This window comes from Cricetulus griseus, chromosome 4 (genome assembly GCF_003668045.3).
Source record: "Cricetulus griseus strain 17A/GY chromosome 4, alternate assembly CriGri-PICRH-1.0, whole genome shotgun sequence".
Classification (NCBI taxonomy): domain Eukaryota; kingdom Metazoa; phylum Chordata; class Mammalia; order Rodentia; family Cricetidae; genus Cricetulus; species Cricetulus griseus.
Genome location: NC_048597.1, coordinates 68,160,888 through 68,170,143, shown reverse-complemented (window position 1 = coordinate 68,170,143; position 9,256 = coordinate 68,160,888). Strand labels below are relative to the sequence as shown.

Below are 9,256 nucleotides of genomic sequence, written 5' to 3'. Positions count from 1 at the left end.
CCAATCAACACAGGGAAAGCCCTCCAAGCCTGGAGGCACACCAATCCTGAGCCTGTGTGTACCCCTAGACACTCCCCTTACGCTGTCCTATAAGATCTCTTGGGAGCCCTAGGAGCCGTCTTTTGCTAGCCATCCGCCATGGCGGGTGGGTGAAAGACCCGAGCTAACATGGGGTTAGCTCGTTAAATTACAATAAAGCCTCATGCAGTTTGCAGCAAGCTCTCCAATCCACCTGGTGATCGGGGTGACCGCAAACGTGGCCTGGGACCCCGGATACTTGAGTTTTCGGGGGTCTAACTCTCACTGTGTTATTACCTTTCTCATTGCTGTAATTAAATGCCTAACAAAAGCAACTTAAGGAAGAGGGGGCTTATTTTGTCTTGAACTTTGAGGGTTCATCCTACCATAGCGTGGAAGGCTTAGCAGCAGGAGCATGGTGCCCATCGATGGTCACACTGTATCCAGTCGGAAACCTAAAAGCAACAGCTGCCACTGCTCAGAGCCCTTTCTCCTTTTTATTTATTCTAGAACTATAGCCCATGGAATTGAGGCAAAATAAAAAGACAAAACATTAGAGCATTTACCCTGAAATCTGACTTGTTTCCTGAAGACAGAGTCAGAGCCAGGAAACTTCTAGAACCACGGATGGACAATGTGTCTGTCTTCCCACATCTGCTTATTGAGGGCTAGAATGACCTGGAACCTCCAGTTTTAACACTTCTCTCAGATTCCTAATGCAATTATGTGTGCCTAGCTAGACCCAAGAAACCTTGCAACCTAGAGTTTTGGCACTTTCATCTGATCCCTGAGTTTCTACAGTGTAATAGCAAGTCAATCTTGTATGAAGTACACCCTTTGAGTAAAGTAAAAAATGGAGGGAAGGGATTCAAAAATACTATTTTAATACTTCCTTGAGAATTTTGTACAGTGTATTGTGATCACATTTATACCCCAACTTCTCTCACATCCGTTCTTGCATTCCTTCTTACCCAACTTCTTGTTCTCTCTCTTTTTTTTTTTTTTTTCAATTCATTGAGTTCAAATTGTGTTACTTAAATACTGTTGGGTGTGGGGCCAGCCCTGGAGAGTGGCTGACCTACCAAGGGTTACACCCTTAAAGAAAAATGACTCCCTCACCCACCCAGCCATTATCAAATGCAAATAGTTCCTCTGCTAGGGTTGGGACTCAGACCAATGTCCAGGAGAGAATGCTTAACATTATTTATAGATAAAACTTGAGAAGCACAAAATCTTGTGCCTATTATAAATCACCTAAGAGTTGGGGCTTAGTGGTTAACAGTGTGCTTTAGTGGTTAAAGAGGACCTGGGTTCAGAATGCATGCAGCTTAACCGTCTGTAACTCCTGTTCCAGGGAATCTGATGCCCTCTTCTGGTCTGTGGGGTACACATACATATATTCAGGTAAGCACATATACACACAAAATTAAAAAACAACAACAACAAAAACACAAAACAACAGCCTCTTTCGGGCTGGAGAGATGGCGCAGAGGTTAAGAGCACCGGTTGCTCTTCCAGAGGTCCTGAGTTAAATTCCCAGAAACCACAGGGTGGCTCACAACTATCTGTAATGCAGTCTGGTACCCTCTTCTGGCCTGCAGGCAGAATAGTGTATACATAATAAAGAAATAAATCTTTCTTTAAAAACACCTAAGACTGCTAGGCAGTGGTGGTGCCCACCTTTAGTCCTAGCACTTGGGATGTTAGACCCCCGGAAAAACTCAGGTATCCGGGGTCCCAGGAACTCAGCGCTCAAGAAGACTTAGACCTGAGCCATCTAGAAAATTCCACTTCCCATCTGGAAGCCCAGTTAGACTCCTTAGTTGAGGTTGTTGCTCAGAGTCAATGAGGACTAGACTTCCTCTTTAGAGACACGGCGGTCTCTGTGTGACACTGATTCTCTGTCAGTCAGTCAGGGATAATTAGAGGAGGTTTAGCCATGGTCAGAAGTAACCTTCAGGACAGAGAAAGGAGTTGTTAAGAATCCAACAACTGGTACCAGTCTTTGTTTTCCTGGTCTCCTTAGTTGACTATTCTACTTATGGTCATGGTTGGAACATTAATCCTTTGGCTCCTAGCCCTCACTATAGGACTCTGTTTGTTCAACTCAGTACTTAGCTATGTAAAACAGAGAATAAATTCTGTTAAACTAATAGTGCTAAGGAGACAATATAACCCCCTGTCCCCAGATTTGACTCATGGCCATAGAACTAGTAGAGAATGTAACATGCTCCTAGACCTTAGCACAACAGACGCCATGATGGAAGTACTACTCAGGCCTTAGAACCCAGCACATAGGCAGCAACACCTGCTAAAATGAGAACAAAGACCTAATCCATCAAAGTCCATAGTTCTGGGAAAGTCCTTAGATGTACTAACTTGCTTTTTTGCTTCTGTAATTCTACTTTTGGCTGACTATAATTGCTAACCAAGGTGTGTCAGCCCAAGACATGGTTTCTATGCTTTAAAGCTCATCCTGAGAAAGTGCCAGGACTGCACTCAGGTCCTGAACACCCAGTGTAGTCAGCCGCTGGCTAATAAAGACTTTCTGTTAGCTTGAATCTATGTCTGAGCAGTTTTCTCTGGTGGATGCCCCACAACAGGTCAAACAATACACAGTAAAGTCAGCTCAGCAATAGCACTTCCTGCTTCCCTTTGGCAACAGAACTGCCTTCACTTTCATTTATGCACTGTACATGGGTGAGGGTGATGTAGCTTTTGTTATCTAAGGTTCTGAACAAGAGTCAACAAGATGGCTGGGAGGATAAAGGCCACTGCTGCCAAGCCTGTTGACCTGAGTTCCACCCCTGGTACCCACATGATGGAAGAAGAGAATCAATTCCCACAAGTTGTACTCTGATTTCCATATGCACCCCTGCCCTCCCCCATGTACACACAAAACAGATACATTTTTTTAATGTTTTGAGGAAGATAATTGGTGTAGATACCGTTAGGGAAGATTTTAGATGAGAGTTTCTCAACTTTGCCTACTACAGTTTTTCAGAAATACCAATAACTGCGCACTTCCTCAGAGATCTCGATTTAATTGTTCCAAGTCGTGCTCAGGTATTGGATTATTAATTTTCCTGTCTCCCCTGGTGATGCCAATGTTAAGCAATGATAGCAAGGTTAAGAAGTACTGTTTGGGGCCGGAGAGATGGCTCAGGGGTTAAGAGCACTGACTGTTCTTCCAGAGATCCTGAGTTCAATTCCCAGCAACCACATTGTGGCTCACAACCATCTGTAATGTGATCTGGTGCCCTCTTCTGGCACGAACTGTATACATGATAAATAAATAAATCTTAAAAAAAAAAAAAATAGAAGAAGAAGTACTATTTGGCTGGGCAGTGGATCTCTGTGAGTTCAAGGCCTTAATCCCATCACTCAGGAAGCAGAGGCAAGTGGATCTCTGTGAGTTCAAGGCCAGCCTGGTCTACAGAGTAAGTTCTGGGACAGCCAGCCCTATGTCGAGAGTCCCTGTCTCAAAAAAAAGATATTGCACATGGTCCCATGATGCATGGGCATCAACGAACGCCTGTCTGGCTCTGATCTGCTACACAACTATAATTTTTCAGCCCAAATCTTTTAATTTTACATGCCAGCACATGCTAGCAAGTTATGTCATATGGCAGATGTGGATAAATGAATCATCATAGCAGGTGTGCATATTGTTATCAAAATGCTGAGTTACTCAAGTCTTATTCCATTGGAGTAATGTCCTACAACTGCAGAATTGAGTAGGAAAACAGGAATGGTGCCCAAAATTCTTGATTCATATTTAAGTCATGTTTAACATTTCCACAATGCCTTTGAGTCACTCTTTTGTTTTCAACAAAAATCAATGTTACAGCCCACATGTACATAATAAATAGCTAGTCCTGTTGCCCACTCCTGAGCAAACCAAATACCTTGCCTCAAAAGCAGGAAGACAAAACTGTGTGGAAAAAGCTCAGTAAATGAGGAATCAGATTTCTGTGGCCAAGCAGTTGGAGGACACTTTCATTACGAGCTGACAGGCCTCTCCTACTGTAGGTAGCATGTAACTGACTATGGACAAGGACAAGCTTTAGGGCATCATAGACCTGTCTCAAAATACCATTTAGACCCAAGGAGAGTGGAGCTTCTGATTATCATTGCCACCCCGTGGCGGCAACTTACATGACCCAATCATTTACTCCATGAGTCCTGGCTGGCCTCCAATTCCAGATGATCTTTATTCAGCGCTCTGGAGGAAGTAAACAGAAGCCCGAGGTGGTGAAACAAACACCTGCTTGCTTTCAACATGCTTGATTGAGTCCATATCCTGGGCTCCTCCACATTCACTCTGCTCCACAATGGGAAGGTTTTTATGAGAACTGCTACACGGAATGGAGCAACCAACTACTTCATGGTTGTCTGAGTTAGGGTTTCTATTGCTGTGAAGAGACACCATGACCACGGCAATTCCTTTCTTTAAAAATAAATATTCTGCAAGATTATTTATTTATTTATTTATTTTATGTGCATAGGTGTGAAGAAGGTGTCAGATCCCCCAGAACTGGAGTTAGAGACAATTGTGAACTGACATGTAGATGCTGGGAATTGAACTCAGGCCTCTGGAAGAGCAGCCAGCGCTCTTAACTTCTGAGCTATCTCTCCAGACCCCTCGCAGCAACTCTTCTAAAGGAAAATATTTAATTGGGTGTCTTATAGTTTCAGAGATTTAGTCCATCATCATCATGATGGGATATGGCGGTGTGCAGGTGCTGGAGGAGCTAAGAGTTCTACATCTTGATCCACGGCAGCAGGAAGTGTATGGTGTCACTATGTGTGGCGTGAGCATAGGAGACCTCAAAGCCCACTCCCACAGCGAAACACTTCCTCCGACAAGGCCACACCTACTCCAACAAAGCCACAGCTCCTAAAAGTGCTACTCCCCATGAGTTTATGGGGGTCAATTACATTCAAACCATCACAATATCTGTAGTAACATTATTTTTTTTATATATTTTTTTTATTAATTCAAGTTAGGGAACAGGCTTGTTTCACATGTAAGTCCCTTCTCCCTCTCCCTCCCCTCACCCTTATCCCTCCTCCCCCACCCCCAACCATCCACCCACCACTCCCCAGGCAGGGTAGGGCCCTCAACAGGAGCTCTGCAAAGTCCACCAAATCTTCCTGTGCTGGGCCTAGGCCCTTCCCCATGTGTCCAGGCCCAGAGTGTATCCCTTCACGTGGCATGGGCTCTCAAAGTCCCTTCTTACACCAGGGAAAATGCTAATCCACTTCCAGAGAACATTTAAGGAGATGCTCCACAAACAAGCTTCGAAGACCCCACAAGGCTATCATATTCCCATTTCAGCAGGAAGTAACTTGGAGGATGCTACTCCCCTTGCCCCCATTGTTGTCACTAAGGAGAGTGTATTCCTGGTTAGGGATAGCTTCCTATTGTTTTTTGTTGTTTTTTTGTTTTGTTTTGTTTTTCTCTTTTTTTTATTATTATTATTATTATTAATTCAAATTAGGGAACAGGCTTGTTTCACATGTAATTCCCCTCTCCCTCTCCCTCCCCTCACCCCCATTCCTTCTCCCCCACCTCCAACCTACCCCCCACCCCATCCACCCACCACTCCCCAGGCAGGGTAGGGCCCCCAACCGGGGCTCCACCAAGTCCATCAAATCTTCCTGTGCTGGGCCTAGGCCCCTCCCCATGTGTTCAGAGCCAGAGCGCATCCCTTCAAGTGGGATGGGCTCTGGAAGTCCCACACACACACCAGGGCAAAACGCCAGTCCACCTCCGGAGGCTCCCAGGAGTGCAGGGGCCTCCCCATTGGCATCCATGGTCAGGGTAACATTATTTTCTTATAAAGACCTACAACTATTATCTATTGGCACCTTGAAAATAAATAAAATAAGATGACAAGGTACTAATGTGTATGAATGAGCACACTTAATACATTCAGGCTCACAACAGAGACAGTCCCCAGCCACACGGCCAAGGATTAGATAGTCTAATATCCAAGATAAACACTCTGGCATCAATTTGTGTGCTGTATTCTCTGTTCTCTTTGCGGTTGTCCACCAAATGCAGGCCTGGCTTCTCTTTCAAACACCTCCTGGTACTGAGTGCCTTACTGTTTCTACCTCCCAGCGGAATATGTGAACTCTGCTTCAATCAAGATGATTCTCCTGGGCCGGCACGATGGTGCAGTGGGTAAAAGTGCCTGCTGCCAAGCCTGACAACCTGAGTTTGATCCCAGTACCAGATAGTGCAAGGAGAGAACCAGTTCCTGCAAGTTGTCCTCTCCCCTACAAACTTGTGCATGTACACACACACAGAGAAATTTTTTCTGAAATCTCTTTAACAATCACCCTCCTACTGAACTACAATGTCTCCTTGTTCATAATGACTTTCTCCATCCTTGACACTCCCACGCCATCAATATAGCCACTCCCATATCCTGGAGAAGCAAAGGCAGCAGGGGACAGTGGTGGAATAGGGAAACCACACCTTCCTAGATCAGTTCTGTGTCTCTGTACTCCTCACAGGCCTGAAGGAACCAGAAGAGTTCGTGCAGAATGGGTCAGCCAGGTCTCAGAGAGGAAAACCAAGAGAGTACCCTGAGTCAGCATGGGCCCAGAAGGAGCTACGGGCCCAGAAGTGGCCCTTGGTGGAGCTGCAGGTACAGTTCAGCCACCTGAGAGACACTGTTCTTCCTGGCCTCCTCTTTCATCACCTTCACAGTCCTCTGGAGCACACAGGCAGAGTCTGCCTGCTCCTCTGGAGCCCACCCCATAGCTGCTTCTTGTTGTTTTATTGTCGACAAAACAGCTGCACCTGAATCTACTGTGGCTCCGAGGCCCAACAGGATTTCTGCATCCCGCCGGAAGTGCCTCTGCCTCTGTAGCCAAATGTAGTTTTTACCTACGTCTCTATTATTCTGTTTAACAATAAAGACTCGGGAGTCAAATACTGGGGTGAAAACCTGCTAACTCTGAGAGACCGAGAAAGCAGCCAGCTGACCTTCCTCCTTAACGGCAACCCAGCAAGAGACAGTTCCTCCCCAAAATCAAAAGGACTGCCAAACACGAAGTCCCTCCCTACTACTTCCTGTATATTTCTCTATTCATTTTCTGGACTCCTTTTAACTCTCAATGGCTATTTCCTGTCAACTAGTTGCTAGCTCCACCTTCTGACCCGAGGTTTTATTTAACAAAAACACAGGGTTCACAGTGTGATCAAATAGCCCACAACAGCTTCTGGCCTTCACCAGCTATCCAGGTCTTTGCCCTTTCTGGAGCACTAATTGTCACACCCTCAAACATTATGAAATGGCTGTGGCATTCCCATATGCTAACCCAGCCCAGCCGCTCAATCTCATTCCATCTCAGATATGTTTCCTTGTTCCCACATTATGAAATTTCCCTCAGTCCTGCCACATGGTTCTAGGTCCTGTTACATCTTCCATGTAACGGGTTCTGCTTCCTTACTGCTAATTTGCAATAATAAATCACTTTGCAGAGATCTCTGGCTTTGCCATGTAGGGTAGATAGTTCATGCAGAACTAGAAGTCTCGGAGTAATGCTGCATTCTTCCTCCTGTCTTCAATCTTGGGTGCCTTTAAGAAATGACCCCATCATCTTAAGTCTGATGTTTGCAACTGTTGCGATGGAGTCTCCGTCCCCTGAGAGATTCTCAAATGAATGTTTCCTTATGATGATGTTTGAAATGCAGCTCTCACCTCAGAGGAGCCAAATATGAGTAACCATGGCCCAGGAGCAAATGCTGTCACTACAAACAGTGTCTCCAACAAGGTAACCATTTCACAAAAATTTATAGTAACAGAACAAAGAAAGACATAAATCAAAAGTACTTTTCAGAAGCAGCAGCATTACTCTGGTGAAGACGGGAGTTCCTGCTGATCACCAGGGGTTTATCAGTGTAGGCCTGGCTGTTCTGTAAGTCTAGTCTCAGTGATGGAGCCAGGTGGAGCTGGTGAAGCAGCTTTATGGAAGAATACCTGTTCTACCATGGGGCCAGCTGTACCCCTGGAGGTTCCTCTCTGCAAAGGTGCTGGTGATATGGTTGCTGCAGGACCAAATGAAAGTTCCTGGGAGAAACCTACTGATGACAGCCTTGAGAATTCTGGTGCCCAGAACAGTCCCGAGACGTCCATGATTGAAGTTCCCAGTCCTGACTTCAGTTTCCATAAGGATGAGTACCTAGACATCTTCATTTCTGCTTATGAACACCCTAACCACTTCTGAATCCAAATCATTGGCTCACACAGCCTCCAGTTGGATCAACTTATCATTGAGATGACCTAGCACTATGAAAATACTCTGCCTGAAGACTTGACTGTGCACGTAGGAGACATTGTAGCAGTACCATATTCTGCAGATGGTTCCTGGTATCGAGACCAGATTGGTGGTACCCTGGAAAATGGGAACTTGGATGTCTATTTTGTGGACTTTGGAAATAATGGAGATTGCCTACTGAAGGATCTCAGGGCTCTCAGGAGTGACTTCCTGAGCCTTCCCTTTCAAGCAATAGAAAGCAGTCTGGCACAAATCGCCCCCTGCGGTGAACGGTAAGAAGAGGAAGCTCTAAATGAGTTTGAGAGACTCACTTTCCTGACTTGAAGCCATTGGTGGCCAAGATCTTTGGCTATGTCCAGACTGGAAACTCAACTTGGCCAAAAATACATTTATATGAAACCAGTAATGGGCAGAAACCTGATATTGGGCTAGAATTAGTTTGCAAAGGATATGCAGTAGAACTTCCTGAAGCTATGGAAGAAGATGGAACTGTCCCAGATGTGTTGAAGGACATGGCCACTGAAACAGATGCTTCTCTGGCAAGCATCCTCAATGAGACCAAAAAGAGCCCTGAAAAGATACCACATACCCTATCCTGCCTCAGCTTATCAGAAGAAACTAGATAGTGTTTTCTTATGTAGCCCAGGCTTCAACTGTGAAGTTTTCAGAACTAATTTCTCATCAGTTATCATTTTCATTAAATAAAATGATTTTGAGTAAGAAAAAAAATACTTTTCAAATGTGTTGGTGTTTACTTTGGGTAGGAGGGCTACAGCAAATTGGGAAACATCTGCTATAGGCCTCAGATGCTGTCTGATGACATCCTTAACTTTTCGGTTGGTGGGAATTAGGAATCCGTTCACATGTTTCAAAGGATTCACTTAATAGTAACACAATAAATTACTATTCAAGGAGCCAAGAAAACATTCTAACCTCTTCA

General features: G+C 44.9%; 1 pseudogene; it reads left to right on the top strand.

The window, feature by feature from the left end:
- Positions 1–7,974: 7,974 nt before the first annotated feature.
- Positions 7,975–8,942, top strand: LOC100751298 (annotated as a pseudogene).
- Positions 8,943–9,256: the final 314 nt, after the last annotated feature.